Source organism: Salvelinus sp. IW2-2015, linkage group LG1 (genome assembly GCF_002910315.2).
Source record: "Salvelinus sp. IW2-2015 linkage group LG1, ASM291031v2, whole genome shotgun sequence".
NCBI lineage: Eukaryota > Metazoa > Chordata > Actinopteri > Salmoniformes > Salmonidae > Salvelinus > Salvelinus sp. IW2-2015.
In genome coordinates, this window is record NC_036838.1 from 51,571,793 (window position 1) to 51,589,508 (window position 17,716).

General features: G+C 43.2%; 1 pseudogene; it reads left to right on the forward strand.

Annotated features, from left to right (window-relative positions):
• The window catches only part of LOC111977569 (contactin-4-like), a 34,821-nt pseudogene extending 27,990 nt beyond the window's left edge, over nucleotides 1–6,831 (forward strand).
• The last annotated feature ends 10,885 nt before the right edge of the window (nucleotides 6,832–17,716 follow it).

Genomic DNA, 17,716 nt, shown 5'->3' on the forward strand with positions numbered 1-17,716 from the left:
TGGATGAGAATCAATATGTATTTAAATTCTAAATTCTTTAATCCTAGTTCCTGATTCTGTGCCTGGACAGATGTTTCATGCAACGGTGATAGATTTGAACCCCTGGGTGGATTATGAATTCAGGGTGGTGGCTATCAACAATGTGGGTGTTGGAGAGCCCAGCATGCAATCCAAGCAGATTCGAACGAAAGCAGCAGGTACTTTTTAATTCCTTTCTGTCCTCTCGTGTTGAATCTGTCTGATTAGTGTAACTTGTATTGAGTGTTCTGTTCTTCCCCTGATAGATTTCACCATGTAGATCCCACAGTCACTTTTATCGTGCCTTTCTCATCGCTAATTATGTGTAATGAAGACAGAATCAGCTTTGTTCCAATCGACAGACACCGAGACAGGTGTTAATGATTTACCTAATAGGCAAAGAAAGTGAGAATTTGTTCATGTGTTTAGATGACACGGCTGACACAGCCATGTGGATATTGACACTTTTGATACTTTTGCTCATCAGATTAGAACCAACCGAGCAGGATGCATCATACCCTTTAAGCATTTAGATGCTGTGTACATCAGCATGCAGGAAAACCTAACATGATTAATTCATGTCAGCAGTATCAACAGGAACTGTGTGAAATACCCACGCATGCCATCASGCAATGACTTAAAAGGGTCTATTTTGAGCGGGTTAGCAGAGTGCGTCCGACTGGCTCACTGAATCACAAGAGAGGAGAACACATGGAGGTGACACACTGTATTAACTGTGTGTGTGTGTGTAACCTATATTTAACTAGGCAAGTATGCACAGGCGCTTATGCCAGTATCAGCCCAAATGTAATTGGATAAAAGAAACAAGCCTTTGCTTTGTGAATTTAGGAAACCGTATTGCGATTAGGGGCACTATGATAGTGATATCAAGGCTTCTGTATGGTTTTGGAGTAGTAAGGATTCAAATATGCCTTTACTCCCCCCTCTGAAGGAATACACACCCGTATATTAGACACTGTTGTTGTTTCTGTCCATCCAGTTCCTGAAGTAGCACCGGGTAATGTGAGTGGAGGAGGAGGTAGCCGAGGAGAACTGGTTATCCAATGGGAGGTAAGCTTGCTGATCAGATTTATTAGAATATGTCTTCATTGTGACGGCTGTTTTCAAATCACTCTGCTGACATGAATGGGGTTTGACGGAATTCTCTACGGCAATGTGACTTCAATTAAATGGGTTTTAATTAAAACAAGAGCTGTCTTGCCTAGATATTTGCCTCCTCCAAACGGCTCCCCTGGTGTGTAAATCAAAATGCAAGATGCAGCGATGGTGGAAATTGTATGTGCATAAATCTAGGATGATGTCTCAGAATGGGTGTTTCTGTGGATCTCTTAAAGTGATTTGGCTTATCATGCAGAATGGTTTAGGAAGTGTGTATAGCTTTGGATATAAAGGTAACTGCCAAAATAAAGGAAGCACCTTGGCATTAACTCTACAAATGTCTGGTATATAATGGAGGGATGCGACACCATTCTTACATGAGAAATTGCATCATTTGATGTTTTGTTGATGGTGGTGGAAAACACTGTATCAGGCGCCGCTCCAGAATCTCCCATAAGTTGTTCAATTGGGTAAAGAGATGGTGACTGAGACACACACACAAACACACACACTCTTCACTGAGATCTCTTCTTCTAGCCATGGTAGCCAAAATAATGGGCAACTGGGCATGACCCTAAGCATGATGGGATGTTTTAATTGCTTAATTGACTCAGGAACCACACCTGTGTGGAAGCACCTTCTTTCAATACACTTTGTGTGCCTCATTAACTCAGGTGTTTCCTTTATTTTGGCAGGTGCATGTATTATCTTGTTGATGTTGTGGTATTTGGCTATRCAGAATTTGACTTTTCCAGTTGATATAGTCATTTGATATTCAGTTCACAACCAATGGGGAAAAAATCTACAATTTATGCTGTCAAAATGTCTTTGTCTCATAGCCGATACCAGAGGAACTACAGAATGGAGAGGAATTTGGATATATTCTGGCTTTTCGTTCTCTTGGTACAACCACGTGGAAACAGACTGTGCTGGCTTCACCTGATGCATCAAGATACACCTTCAGGAACGACAGCATCCCTCCCCTCTCCCAATTTGAGGTGAAAGTTGGAGTCTACAACAACGAAGGAGAAGGCCCATCTAGCCATGTGGTTGTAGTGTATTCTGCAGAGGAAGGTTAGTGCCTTTGACTATTGGTCAAGTTGTTGATGAAACGGAAAGTTTMGGTTAGTTTGACTTGAATGTTTACCATTTTTTATAATATTCTTGGTGTCATCTTTTCATGTTTAGAGCCCTCTGTAGCTCCATCCAGAGTGTTGGCCCGGACGCTATCAGCCTCTGAAATCGAGGTGTACTGGGAACCCATCCCCCAGACAGCCAGCAGTGGGAAGATCATTGGATATGAGGTATGAAAAATATTCCAACATTCATGATGCTGGTAGAGAGCAGAAAACAACATGATAGATATTATCCTCAGTATGATTGACTCTGCAATGGGTCGGCATGCATTTAAATAGAACTGCCAGTGGCAAAAACTTGACATCTCCCCTACCCTGAAAAATTGCTTGTGATACGGGTAGATTTCTCACCATCTAATCTGGAGAATGAAGAGGTCTGTCCAAAGCTGTTCTGGTCTCCCAAGGACCCTTATACCCTGGCTGCTACCCTGCCTGAGTAGTGTTCTATAAATCACCACTCACAAGTGTGAACATCATATGTCAATTTCCTCCACAACAAACATCGTCCCTCATGATGGAACACCCTGAGGATCTTACCCGTTCTTCCCTTAGTATAGCCCAGGACTGGCTGGCTATAGGGAAGGCCCAGGTTAACTTGACCTTCATTGTTCACTCACAGCCCCTGTTCATCAGGTCCAGAATGAAATCAGCAAACAACAGTGCTGGAAGTGTTTCTAATGCTGCCAGGAGGTCTGGGATAACCTTCATGTCTTTGGTTCCAGGTGCTTTGTTGGGAGGAGGGGTTGCAGGAGAGTGATGCTGAGATGGTGAAGGTCACGGACACTGTGGCCCTTCTCTCTGGACTCATGGGAAGTACTGTGTATCTGATCTCAGTGAGGGCCCAGAACAGCGCTGGAGCAGGGCCTTCTAGCCTGGCAGTCAATGTCACCACCAAGAAACCACGTGAGTTTTTTTCTGAGATGGGACAGCTGTCACATGCAATTTGAGCATTTCTCTCTTTACAAGTTAGCTTTCACGTTCATGAAGCCTGCATATCCCGCAGAGGTTTACATTAATGGAATTGTGGTAAAATGCAGCAGGATACAATACGGCTTCAATGACTTTGGAGCCTCTGTGAATCCTCTACATCAACAGCACTGCTGAGACGAAACACAGTCATCTGTGTATGGTCTTGACTGCATGTTGACTGCAGACAAACGGATGGAATTGGATTATCTTATACCTACAACATGAATTAGCAGGGCCCTCTTTTAAAAAATTACAAAAACCTGTGACAAGATGCTGTTTGTCTTGACGTCTCATGGAGAGGAGGCATGTTTATGAGCTTATCAGAGTTAGAGGCAATCATTCAGCCACTAATCTTGTTCCCTTCTAGTTCAGATTTCCTTCATACAGCAGCGATAAGGGGATGGTTAAAGTAAGAAAGTAATTTAGGAGTTATTTCAGCTATTGARGGAATTTTACGTGACTAACTCGAGTTGCTGTATGATTGCATATCTTTCAGCACCAAGTCGACCTCCAGGGAATATTGAGTGGAACTTGACCAACTCCAAGATCTTTTTAAAGTGGGAGCATGTCAAGGCATTGGGAAATGAGTCTGAGGTGACAGGATACAAGGTGAGTGTTGTCAGTGGAATAGCAGAATCTTTGAAAACTAGGAAACAAATGCAGTTTCTTGGCTAACCTCAGCAGCTATGTTCTCTATAAATGACTCCCTGGTCGCAGTGGAAATATAAACCTCAGCACTTTCAGTATCACATATGGATTGTCCCTGTCTGGCCGTACAAAATTAAYAAGTCTGTTCCCAGTGATATGACCCAAAACAAACCTGTTTCTCCATTGTGCTGGTTTTGCACTGAGTAGGTTGATTGAACGTCTGTAACATTTCGATATGTGAACACGCAAAATGTGACCTTGTTGATGGCTGTTGATACATTCAGTGAAGATTCCTGCCTCTCGATCTCTCTGAATGCCGCAGTAGTAAAAAGACCTGCTGTGTTTGAACCTGCGTAACAGGAAGCGTTTCATGTCATCCTGGGTATCTGAACTCTTGGAGCATTCAGTAGAGGATTAGGTTCTGCTTTCTTTTAAAGTATACATTTTCTAATTGACTGATCGGATGTGGCTCAGAGATTTGAGAGAGAAGGTGAGGAAGCAGCTAGGAGCCTGTGAAGCTCCACATTCAGACATCAGCCTCCGCAGAGCGCCGCAGGGGGACGCCAGCCTCCGCAGAGCGCCGCAGGGGGACGCCAGCCTCCGCAGAGCGCCGCAGGGGGACGCAGCTCCGCAGCGCGGCAGGGGGACGCCAGCCTCCGCAGAGCGCCACATGGGGGGACGCCAGCCTCCGCTGAGCGCCACATGGGGGGGGGGGACGCCAGCCTCCGCTGAGCGCCATCTGGGGGCGACGCCAGCCTCCGCTGAGCGCCAATGGGGGCCAGCCAGCCTCCGCTGAGCGCCACATGGTGGCCACGCCAGCCTCCGCTGAGCGCCACATGGTGGCCACGCCAGCCTCCGCTGAGCGCCACATTGGGGCCACGCCAGCCTCCGCTGAGCGCCACAGGGGTTCACCCCTCCACTGAGCGCCACAGGGGTTCACCCCTCCACTGAGCACCACAGGGGGCCACACTAACACCTCACACTATAATTTGCAATTCATGGCATCTTCTGGAAAGAGCCTGCATAAAAAATACAATACATTTCTTTAAACTATTTGGCTGATCAAGAAAATACTATTTATTTTTCTGAAGAGTTTGGCTTTCTCTGAGAAGCATTTTTTCTTTCTTCAAAGAAACAGTACAGAGGCATTACCCATAAATCAGTAATTTCTCTTTAAGGTCAAACGACTTGCGTCGCTTAAATCAGTATTGTTGACATCAGATACTCGCCATGATATTCCCTCTCCCGTCTCAAGGTTTTTGTATTTATTATGGATCCCCATTAGTTCCTGCCAAGGCAGCAGCTACTCTTCCTGGGGTTTATTATAGATCCCCATTTAGTTCCTGCCAAGGCAGCAGCTACTCTTCCTGGGGTCCAGCAAAATAAGGCAGTTTATAGATTATTTTTTAAACATTACAATACATTCACAGATTTCACAACACACTGTCTGCCCTCAGGCCCCTACTCCACCACTACCACATATCTACAGTACTAAATCCATGTGTATGTGTGTGTATAGTGCGTATGTTATCGTGTGTGTGTGTGTATGTGTCTGTGCCTATGTTTGTTTTGCTTCACAGTCCCCGCTGTTTCATAAGGTTCATAAGGTTTTTTTCTGTTTTTTAAATCAAATGTTACTGCTTGCATCAGTTACTTGATGTGGAATAGAGTTCCATGTAGTCATGGCTCTATGTAATAGTCTGTTCTGGACTTGGACTGTGAAGCGACCTCTTGTGGCATGTCTTGTGGGGTGTGCAGGTGGTGTACCGTCAGAACTGGCTTGGAAAGAGCAGTGTGGTGGAGACCAACAGGACCAGCGTGGAGCTGCAAGTCCCCTCTGGCGAGGACTACCTCATTGAGATCAAAGTCTTGAGTGGTGGAGGTGATGGCAGCAGCAGTGGCCCCATCAGGATACCAAAGATGTCCAGTAAGAGATTACTGTTTTAGTCTTTCACCATTCACAGGATGAACTTTTGGGTTTCCAAAGTGCCTTAAACAAATGTCTGTCTCATAACTATGAGTCACCCAGGTATGCTTGTTAATGTGTCTTTGTCTTTTTCAGGTCTTAACTCAAAGGGCCATATCAGCTCAGCTCCAATGAACATTTGTGTAGTTATGTTTTTTATACTTTCAAGGTTAACTTTGTAACTTAAAAATACATTTTATGAACTCTAACTTTGAGAACCATCTACTCAGCAAAGTATGTGGCAGATTATAACAAAATTGTTATTTTATGTGTAGCATTCACTTCTCAAGAATGTGAAATCAACAGCTTACTATTTAGAGTATTCAATGCAGCTGCATTGCCTTGTATGCATTTTTGTATTAATTTGTCAACCAAGCTTTTGAGTGTTTTATTTCACTAGATTTTATGCGGAAAGGATAGGCTTTACATATGAGAGATTGTTCTAATGTTTGACAATCTACAWGAGCCTGGCCTATTTGTGCCTCATCCCTGTGTTCTCTGTGCCCTGTTTATTTGTTATTGTACAGTAAACGTTCTGTTAGGATGACTCAACTGTTGAAACGGCCATGGTTCACTCAGAGGTTGTCCTTTCATTTCTTCATGAAGCACAGTTACTGTATATGGTCTGTCTGGCCGCCGTCAATATTCAGCAAATTCTGTGAAAAATAATCCAAGTTCTGTGGTATTTGGACATTCTTGAGGTTTTACATATTCTATCATCAACATTTAACAGTATCATCATGGTCAATATGACCATCACAGACATATTGGATCAATAAACAGAACCTGGGGAAGATTGTATAACATGTTCCATTAATTTAACTCTTTCTCCATTTTCAATTGTTTGGTAATCAAGATATTTCAAGTTGTGTGCTTGATAGTTTATTTACCATAAATGTGATATAGATGTTGCATAAGCCTTTTAATACTATTGTATTAACAAATTATACATATCTCTGTGAGATGTTATTGAGACTGAATAAAATGTTTCACATTGAAATGTCCATTTTAAATGGGTTTTCATTTTAGATGTCTGTACCGTTTTGAAAGTTCCAGGGAGAATGACAGCCATCCTTTACAGGAGTCAGTGTGACATCCCTCTGCATTAATGGTTACCATTTAAGTTAACATGAACAGGTAGCTACACAACATTGACAGCATGGCTGCTGTGCTCTCCCTCACCCAGGTTTTATTTTTGAACATGATCAACATCTAACTGAATACTTTGGTCCTTGGCTAGCATAAAATGAACAAATCCAACTCCTATGGTATAGTGTCAGTACATGCATGCAATTTAGATTGTTTCAATCAGAATTGAATTACCTGAATTGGATTTGATGCCCTGCAACTGGCAGAGGACACTGACCCGACTAATGAAAATTGTCAGTAACACCCACAAACATTGTCCAGTGCTTTACAGAGTCTTTACAAGTCATGATTATATACATGTATAGTGTCTTTTAGGGTAAGGGTTAATTGTGCTATGTCTATGGAGAATATAACAACCTTTCTAACAAGAGAAAATAATGTCTCCCTTCATGCCACCACAGGGTGGTATTTGTAAGCAGCTCAATACTGCTGAATGTATGGGTAGTGTGTGGATGTACCTTCCCCACATGAAACCAATCAATATGTGAATTGTAGGCTTCAGATCTATATGGTTGCCTGGAGACGATCCCTTCAAAGCCTTTTGCATACAGATTGTTAATTATCAATTGCTCATGAATACAGAAATTACAGATTATTTTCCAGATAGTTTTAGATTACTTGTGAGAAAGGAAAATCAAGCTTTTAAATGCTCATGTATGAACTCTATTGAACACTACAACTATGATATGATTGAAGCAGGTTGACTTTGTCATGAATCTTGCTCTGGAGGCAGAACTGAGCGATTTCCGCTAGATGGGCCAGCTGCAAAGTCAAAATTGCCTATAGATTCATAAAAACAAAAATGTGCTTTTTGATTTTAATTAAAGGTTAGGGTTAGCAATGTGGTTAGGGTTAGGTTTAAAATCTTATTTTAGAACTTTGTAACTGTGCCAACTAGTGACCACTCTGCAGAGCTGCCTCCAGAACAACATTCATGACAAAAAACACTAACCTGCATGATTGAAGGCTCTCCACATTTTATTCAGAGAGAACAAAGATTGTCTCTGAAAACAAATGGATTTGCAGCAGGCAATTAGAATGGCAAATACACAGGTAATAGGAATAGCGGGTGTCAAAGAGAATCCACAGTTCCATTGTGAATCAAGCTAAATATTGTTTAATTGTTGTTTCTTTCTACCAAATCAATTTATCATGTTGTATACATGATATTGGAACGCTGATATCTGATATTGTTATATTTCCTTCTTACTATGTTACATGTCAACATTACCAGCAACAAATTGACCTGCTCACACACAGGATATACTTCATAGTGTGCCAGGTAACGTTTTAGATATATATAATTTGTTGACCTAAATATATTATATTTTTTACAAAGCACTGTGTATCACATGACAGGCGACATTTCCAAGAAGAGGCGTGACATGAAGAATGCGACGTCTATGCCATAGCAGAGTACTGTAAGTGTTTTCCAGCCAGCCACACACAGGAATAATKTTGTCATGTTGGCTGACAGGTAAGTGTCTGGACATGGACATTAATCTCCTGATACCTGCTCTAACTCTGAGGAGAACCCAGGGATTTCATAGCCGACACCAGGCTGTCTGAAAACAGAAGCAGGTGTATTGTAGGAATGAAAGTAGATCCAGTGTACTAATCTGGTTAAATAAAGGTGCAATGTCCTATATGTCACTTTGTTGCACCAGGTGTCTCAAATAAAGCACAGAGAACTAAGGTCTCTTTTAACAGATTATTTTTCATTACACCATCAAAATATCAATCATGAAATGTGATTTAATATTAAAGATGCCTTATTGTGATTATTCATTATTTGTAGCCTGAGAGGGACATACACATTTTTGAAGGTACAGACAGCATTGTATTTCTCACAGTAACATTAACTGTGAAGAGATATGATCTAGACCTCCAGGTGGAGTTATATTCCTCACTCTGACAGAGTTGAAGTATATCAGTGTCATCTTTACTGTCATATTTGAGAGAATAAGTCTGATGTAAGTGGATTGAGGGGAGAGATGAATGATATACAGGTAACAGTGAATAGGGAAGTAGACATTTTCAATATACCAATAATTCCCATCAATCAATCACACAATAAATATGTATCACTCCATTACTTACGTTTATACATCAAAAAACTATCTAGATTAACAATATATAGTTTTATAAGGAACTGCATGTTGTCAGATTATATAACAATTATGATCTGTGACATTTGTGATTTCTGCACCATTTTCTACTGGCCTTCACAGCCCAGTCATACTCCTCTCACCATCCACTGTCAGTCTTAAATCATACACACAGCAGTCTTATTCTTGGCAATACTTAAATAGATGTTAGATAGAGATCAGTTAATTAAAGTAGGGACAGAATAGATAGCCCCTCCTAAGGCCATGTAATGGATCTTATGCAGCAGAGCCAGAGAACATTTGGCCCAGATTTCCCACAGAGGTGGTGAAAGGTCACTGCATACACACAAAGGAGGGTCAAGGTTTTTTTTTATTTTATTTTTTTTACCTTTATTTAACCAGGTAGGCTAGTTGAGAACAAGTTCTCATTTGCAACTGCGACCTGGCCAAGATAAAGCATAGCAGTGTGAACAGACAACACAGAGTTACACATGGAGTAAACAATAAACAAGTCAATAACATGGTAGAAAAAAAGAGAATCTATATACAATGTGTGCAAAAGGCATGAGGTAGGCAATAAATCGAATAATTACAATTTCGCAGATTAACACTGGAGTGATAAATCATCAGATGATCATGTGCAAGAAGAGATACTGGTGTGCAAAAGAGCAGAAAAGTAAATAAATAAAAGCAGTATGGGGGGTGAGGTAGGTAAATTGGGTGGGTAGTTTACAGATGGACTATGTACAAGCTGCAGCGTCGGTTAGCTGCTCGGATAGCAGATTTTTAAAGTTGTTGAGGGAGATAAAGTCTCCAACTTCAGAGATTTTTGCAATTCGTTCCAGTCGCAGCAGCAGAGAACTGGAAGGAAAGGCGTCCAAATGAGGTTTTAGCTTTAGGGATGATCAGTGAGATACACCTGCTGGAGCGCGTGCTGCGGGTGGGTGTAGCCATCGTGACCAGTGAACTGAAGTAAGGCGGCACTTTACCTAGCATAGCCTTGTAGATGACCTGGAGCCAGTGGGTCTGACGACGAACATGTAGCGAGGGCCAGCCGACTAGGGCATACAGGTCGCAGTGGTGGGTCGTATAAGGTGCTTTAGTAACAAAACGAATGGCACTGTGATAAACTGCATCCAGTTTGCTGAGTAGAGTGTTGGAAGCTATTTTGTAGATGACATCGCGAAGTCGAGGATCGGTAGGATAGTCAGTTTTACTAGGGTAAGTTTGGCGCGTGAGTGAAGGAGGCTTTGTTGCGGAATAGAAAGCCGATTCTTGATTTGATTTTGGATTGGAGATGTTTGATATGAGTCTGGAAGGAGAGTTTGCAGTCTAGCCAGACACCTAGGTACTTATAGATGTCCACATATTCTAGGTCGGAACCGTCCAGGGTGGTGATGCTAGTCGGCGTGCGGGTGCAGGCAGCGAACGGTTGAAAAGCATGCATTTGGTTTTACTAGCGTTTAAGAGCAGTTGGAGGCCACGGAAGGAGTGTTGTATGGCATTGAAGCTCGTTTGGAGGTTAGATAGCACAGTGTCCAAGGAAGGGCCGGAAGTATATAGAATGGTGTCGTCTGCGTAGAGTTGGATCAGGGAATCGCCCGCAGCAAGAGCAACATCATTGATGTATACAGAGAAAAGAGTCGGCCGAGAATTGAACCCTGTGGTACCCCATAGAGACTGCCAGAGGACCGGACAACATGCCCTCCGATTTGACACACTGAACTCTGTCTGCAAAGTAGTTGGTGAACCAGGCAAGGCAGTCATTAGAAAAACCGAGGCTACTGAGTCTGCCGATAAGAATATGGTGATTGACAGAGTCGAAAGCCTTGGCCAGGTCGATGAAGACGGCTGCACAGTAATGTCTTTTATCGATGGCGGTTATGTGTCGTTTAGTACCTTGAGCGTGGCTGAGGTGCACCCGTGACCGGCTCGGAACCGGATTGCACAGCGGAGAAGGTACGGTGGGATTCGAGATGGTCAGTGATCTGTTTGTTGACTTGGCTTTCGAAGACCTTAGATAGGCAGGGCAGGATGGATATAGGTCTGTAACAGTTTGGGTCCAGGGTGTCTCCCCCTTTGAAGAGGGGGATGACCGCGGCAGCTTTCCAATCCTTGGGGATCTCAGATGATACGAAGGAGAGTTAACAGGCTGGTAATAGGGGGTGCGACAATGGCGGCGGACAGTTTCAGAAATAGGGGTCCAGATTGTCAAGCCCAGCTGATTTGTATGGGTCCAGGTTTTCCAGCTCTTTCAGAACATCTGCTATCTGGATTTGGGTAAAGGAGAAGCTGGGGAGGCTTGGGCGAGTAGCAGGGGGGGCGGGGCTGTTGGCCAAGGTTGGAGTCGCCAGGAGGAAGGCATGGCCAGCCATTGAGAAATGCTTGTTGAAGTCTTCGATTATCACGGATTTATCGGTGGTGACCGTGTTACCTAGCCTCAGTGCAGTGGGCAGCTGGGAGGAGGTGCTCTTGTTCTCCATGGACTTTACAGTATCCCAGAACTTTTTGGAGTTAGAGCTACAGGATGTGAATTTCTGCTTGAAAAAGCTGGCCTTTGCTTTCCTGACTGACTGCGTGTATTGGTTCCTGACTTCCCTGAACAGTTGCATATCGCGGGGGCTCTTCGATGCTATTGCAGTTCGCCACAGGATGTTTTTGTGCTGGTCGAGGGCAGTCAGGTCTGGAGTGAACAAGGGCTATATCTGTTCTTGGTTCTGCATTTTTTGAACGGAGCATGCTTGTCTAATATGGTGAGGAGTAACATTTAAAGAATGACCAGGCATCCTCAACTGACGGGATGAGGTCAATATCCTTCCAGGGTACCCGGGCAGGTCGATTAGAAAGGCCTGCTCGCAGAAGTGTTTTAGGGAGCGTTTGACAGTGATGAGGGGTGGTCGTTTGACCGCGGACCCGTGGCGGATACAGGCAATGAGGCAGTGATCGCTGAGATCTTGATTGAAGACAGCAGAGGTGTATTTGGAGGGCAGGTTGGTCAGGATAATGTCTATTAGGGTGCCCATGTTTACGGATTTAGGGTTGTACCTGGTGGGTTCTTGATGATTTGTGTGAGATTGAGGGCATCAAGCTTGGATTGTAGGACTGCCGGGGTGTTAAGCATATCCCAGTTTAGGTCACCTAACAGAACAAACTCTGAAGCTAGATGGGGAGCGATCAATTCACAGATGGTGTCCAGGGCACAGCTGGGAGCTGAGGGGGGTCGGTAGCAGGCGGCCAAGTGAGAGACTTATTTCTGGAGAGATTAATTTTTAAATTAGAAGTTCGAACTGTTTGGGCATAGACCTGGAAAGTATGACAGAACTTTGCAGGCTATCTCTGCAGTAGATTGCAACTCCTCCCCTTTGGCAGTTCTATCTTGACGGAAAGTGTTATAGTTGGGTATGGAAATCTCAGAATTTTTGGTGGCCTTCCTAAGCCAGGATTCGGACACGGCAAGGACATCAGGATTGGCAGAGTGTGCTAAAGCGGTGAGTAAGGCAACTTAGGGAGGAGGCTTCTGATGTTGACATGCATGAGGCCAAGGCTTTTTCGATCGCAGAAGTCAACAAATGAGGGTGACTGGGGACATGCAGGGCCTGGGTTTACCTCCACATCACCCGAGGAACAGAGGAGTAGTAGGATGAGGGTGCGGCTAAAGGCTATCAAAACTGGTCGCCTAGAGCGTTGGGGACAAAGAATAAAAGGAGCAGATTTATGGGCGTGGTAGAATAGATTCTGGGCATAATGTGCAGACAGGGGTATGGAGGGGCGCGGTACAGCGGAGGCAAGCCCAGGCACTGGTGATGATAAGAGAGGTTGTATCTCTGGACATGCTGGTCTCATGGGTGAGGTCACCGCATGTTGGGGGGTGGGACAAAGGGGGTATCAGAGGTACGGAGAGTGGAACTACAGGGTCCATTGCAAACCAAAACAATGATAATGAAAACTAGCCTGAACAACAGTATGCAAGGCATATTGATATTTGAGAGAGACATACAAATAGGCTAAAGTGATTGCAGGTTTGATTGGGAGAGCTAGCTAAAACAACAGGTAAGATACAGCAGCAATAACAGGGTGCTAGTCTAACACAGCAACAACAGGTAAAAATGGCGACGACTAGCAGAGAGGGTCGGATTAACTACACACAGATCCTGAGTTAAAGCACAGAGCCGACAGATAAAACACAAATAAACAGAATGGAGTACCGTGAATTAATGGACAGTCAAGCATGCATCAGCTATGTAGCCAAGTGATCATAGTGTCCAGGGGGCAGCCGTAGATGGAGCAGGGAGGCCTCCACTAAGCTAGCACGCGGCGTTTAAAGTTAGTAGCCCGGGGGGTGTCTGCTCAGACGGAGGGGTCTGCTCAGACGTGGTCGTGTCGACAGAGAATCCAAGCCAGATGGCGATGGCGAAAGAGAGGTTGTGAATTGTAGAATTGTGTTGCTAACTGGTGCTAGCTTCGTGGCAGTGGCGCTAGCTGCGCTAGCCGCAAGCTAGCTGTGAGGATCAGAAGCAGTGGCTCAGGATTACGGCAGGAATCCGGCGTTGTTGTCGAGAGACAGTCCGATGCTGGTAAATTGGTGAGTAATATCCAGGCTAATAACAGGGCTGGTGTCTGTGCAGAAGGTAGAAGCTACTAGCAGCGGCAAAAAATGGCTAAATTTAGTTTGTAGCTGGTATTGTAGCCCAAGAATTCGCTGGTAGACCTCTTCAGCTAGCCGGCAGATGGGCCTAGCTCGAGGCTAGCTCAAGGCTAACTAGTGCTTGCTTCGGGACAGAGGTGTTAGCCAGTAGTAGCCACTCGGTTGCAGCTAGCTAGCTGTGATGATACGGTGTAATTGTCCAGAGCTTGCGTCAGGAATCCGGTGATGTGGTAGAGAAAAAGCAGTCCTATATGCTCTTGGTTGATATCGCGCTTGCAGACTGGCAGGTATTGGCCCGGTATTGAAGCTGGCTGTGTCCGAGTTGAGGGTGAAGACCGCAGCAGTGGCTAACTGACTACTAGCTAGTAGCTAGTTATCTGGCTAGCTTCTGATTGGGGTTACGGTTCTAAAGTATAAAAAAAATAGCAGGTCCGTACCACATTGGGTGAGGCGGAATGTAGGAATGTATATTCAGTTCCTAGATGGAAAGTGAAATTAAAATATATACGAAATGTATACGAAAAATACGAAGACTATTTACTATTTACTATTTACACGCGACAGGACAATACAAACACACGTCCGACTGCTACGCCATCTTGGATTTGAGGTTTATAGGAACTCCCTGGAATTGCAATAATGTCGGTGATAGAATGAATTTGTCGAGGTTCAAATAAAAAATGTGGATGTTGAAAAATACATTTTGAATTGTCGAGGTGTGTTGAATATCGAAATCAGTGATTAAAGGCACAGTACAGTAAATAACATGTGATTTCCTGTGTTTTATAGATACACRGAGTGTACAAAATATTAGGAACACCTTCCTAATATTGAGTTGCACCCTATTTTGCCCTCAGAACAGCCTCAATTCGTCTGGGCAAAAACTACAAGGTGCCGAAAGCGTTCCACAGGAATGGTGACCCATGTTAAATCCAATACTTCCCATAGTTGTGTCAAGTTGGCTGGATGTCCTTTGGGTGGTGGACCACTCTTGATATACACGGGAAACTGTTGAGCGGGAAAAACCCAGCAGCTTTGCAGTTTTTGACACACTCAAACTGGTGCGCCTGGCTCCTACTACCATACCCCATTCAAAGGCACTTACATATTTTGTCTTGCCCATTCACACTCTGAATGGCACACATACACAATCCATATCTTCATTGTCTCAAGGTTTAAAAATTATTCTTTAACCTGTCTCCTCCCCTTCATGTGCACTGATTGAAGTGGATTTAACAAGTGACATCAATAAGGAGGGATCATAGCTTCACCTGGATTCACCTGGTTAGGCTATGTCATGGAAAGAGCAGGTGTTCCTAATGTTTTGAACACTAAGTGTATATTTCCATACTATGATGTTGGAATAATACTGTGAAATTATGGAAATTATGATAATGCCCTTTAGTGTAAGAGCTGCCTGAAATTTCAGCCTGTTTTGGTGAGATGGAGTTTTGGCATTTTAATTTAAAACAATCACAGTAAGGTACATAATTGTTACCCAGAAATGATTTGATATTGAGATAAAAACGTCTGCATTGGACCATTAATAAAGCAATTAATCCATTTTAGAATTATGTAAATAACCAAGACTTGACCTCAAGTAACATCTGCAAGTATTTTTTTCAGGTTCAAAAAGCTGGGCCCAGAGTTTTAAGATCCAGGTTAAAGCACTCAATCTGCAAAGTAGCACCTTGAGCTACTTGGCCTGCAAATTCACATGAATAGTCAAGGTGCCGTACTGATAAAGCTGGTCTCAGGACTGGGAGCTATGACAGAGTCATAATCTTCATTTTAAACAGGATTAGTACTCAAAGGGAAAGCATCACCTTACTGACAGCGAGATCAAATGTTTTAAGTGTGTCAGACACTATATGTGGACTTAGCATGCTCAGTTCAGGACAATGTATACCCTACTGTATGTTTGTATTGGATGTACTGTATGTCTATGTGTCTATGGTTGTATGTGTTTGCAGTACCAAATCAACTTAGAGTTATCACAAATAGAGGAATGTGGAGCCATTGGCAGAATGGGAGGTGTGCATATTTCCTTTTCAATCTGTAAGGTCAACTCTGTAGGGTTGATAGATTTTGATAGTTCCATGCCTGCATTCTGATTCTGCTCTCTATCCGTGCTTTAGCTAGAAAAGTATTATACTAGTGTTTCTTACTTTGTAAGGCTCAGAGAAAACCATGAATAATAATCACATATAAAGTAACCCTATAAAAACGTAGTTGTTGAAACAGGTGTCTTTACATCCTATTTTAAGATCGTGTTTAATCATCTTTTTTCTTCTTCACAGACATACAGAATGAGGACAGGTGTAGAATGTTCATGCAACACTGTTCCAGATAGCAGACAGAAGAGAAGGTTACTCCATATTATAAAACAATGCTTTTCATATCAACGGGATACTGCATAAAACAATACAGACAGTAATAAAGAGAATCGTATCAAGGGCTTTTTGCATACAGTAGACCGTAGTAGATTTGCATAGAGGTGCATACATTTTTTACATTTGTTTGCAAGAACTGGATAGATTTGTATTACTAATACGTTGTATAACAGATTGGTATGTGATATCCGGGATCTTTGGGAGGTCCCTACCCCATTGAAGTTGACATTTAAAATGGTTAAGGTTAGGTTTAGGTAAGGGTTATGGTTAAGGTAGGGACGTCACAAGGATCCCGGATAGCACTGAGCCCTAACAGATTACTGAGTGGAGGTAATGTCTGTTTTTGTAATGTGTAGAAACAGTGTGTAATTACACCAAGCCTCAAAGAGGTACACAGAATGTTTCTACTGTACATATAAACCCAGTGGACATTTATGGTATAGCACAATGGAATATTTGGTTTACATAGCTAGAGATATTGCATGTAAAGGTCTTCTCAGGTCTAAAAAGTTGGATCCGGACCTGAAACAGACCCGACGATAACCAGACATAGACCCAACAGGTACCCTAACTGGTCCGGATCTAGACCAGACCCGATTGGACCCGAGTGACGAAATGTTATATTTATCTGCCAAGTTGCTCTTCTGGTTAATGAATATGTCTTTATGTTGGCAAGGCCTTCTATAAGTCAATAAATTAACCTTATTAGAGTAACATAAATATGCTATAGGCTGTACAGAGCCGTGGTCGGGTCCACTCGGGACTATCAGCTGTAGTTACATAGACCTGAGACCTGAGACAATCAAACAGGACCCGACCCGGACCCGAGGGAAAAGTAGGAATTTTGGTCCCGGACCTTGGATCCCGGGTGAGATCTCGGGTATTCAGTTAGGGTGGACCCATGAAGACCTCTAATTGCATAATGGTTGACTTGGAATGCATCCCGGGGGGTAGCTTTTGTGTGCGATATGACCATAAAGGGATTACTTCTATTTAATGCCCATCACCAGAACTTAAGCATATTTATTTTACTTCATCATGGCTAATACATAATAACATTTATATATTAGAAGAAAAAAAAGTTGTATCAACATGTTTAGGCTTTTGGAAACTACAACTGTTAGCTTGACAAGGAGAGAACTCCATATAAAAAACAAGCTAAACTAGAAATGATGTCCTAAACATTTATAAGTCTATTCTTGGTGTTCTGAAAGCATCCCGTTTGGAGTTGATCCTGTTGGGATCAAATCCAGGGCCACTTGACATTTGCAGTAATTAAAATATGCTAAACTGATAGGAGTGCAAATATCAGTCATGGTTAATTTCAAGCCACCTTTTTTACTCTGGGTGTAACATCTACCTTTGTAGTGGTGCTCCACAGCAACTTGGTGCTCCACAGCAACGTGGTGCTCCACAGCAACTTGGTGCTCCACAGCAACTTGGTGCTCCACAGCAACGTGGTGCTCCACAGCAACTTGGTGCTCCACAGCAACTTGGTGCTCCACAGCAACTTGGTGCTCCACAGCAACGTGGTGCTCCACAGCAACGTGGTGCTCCACAGCAAC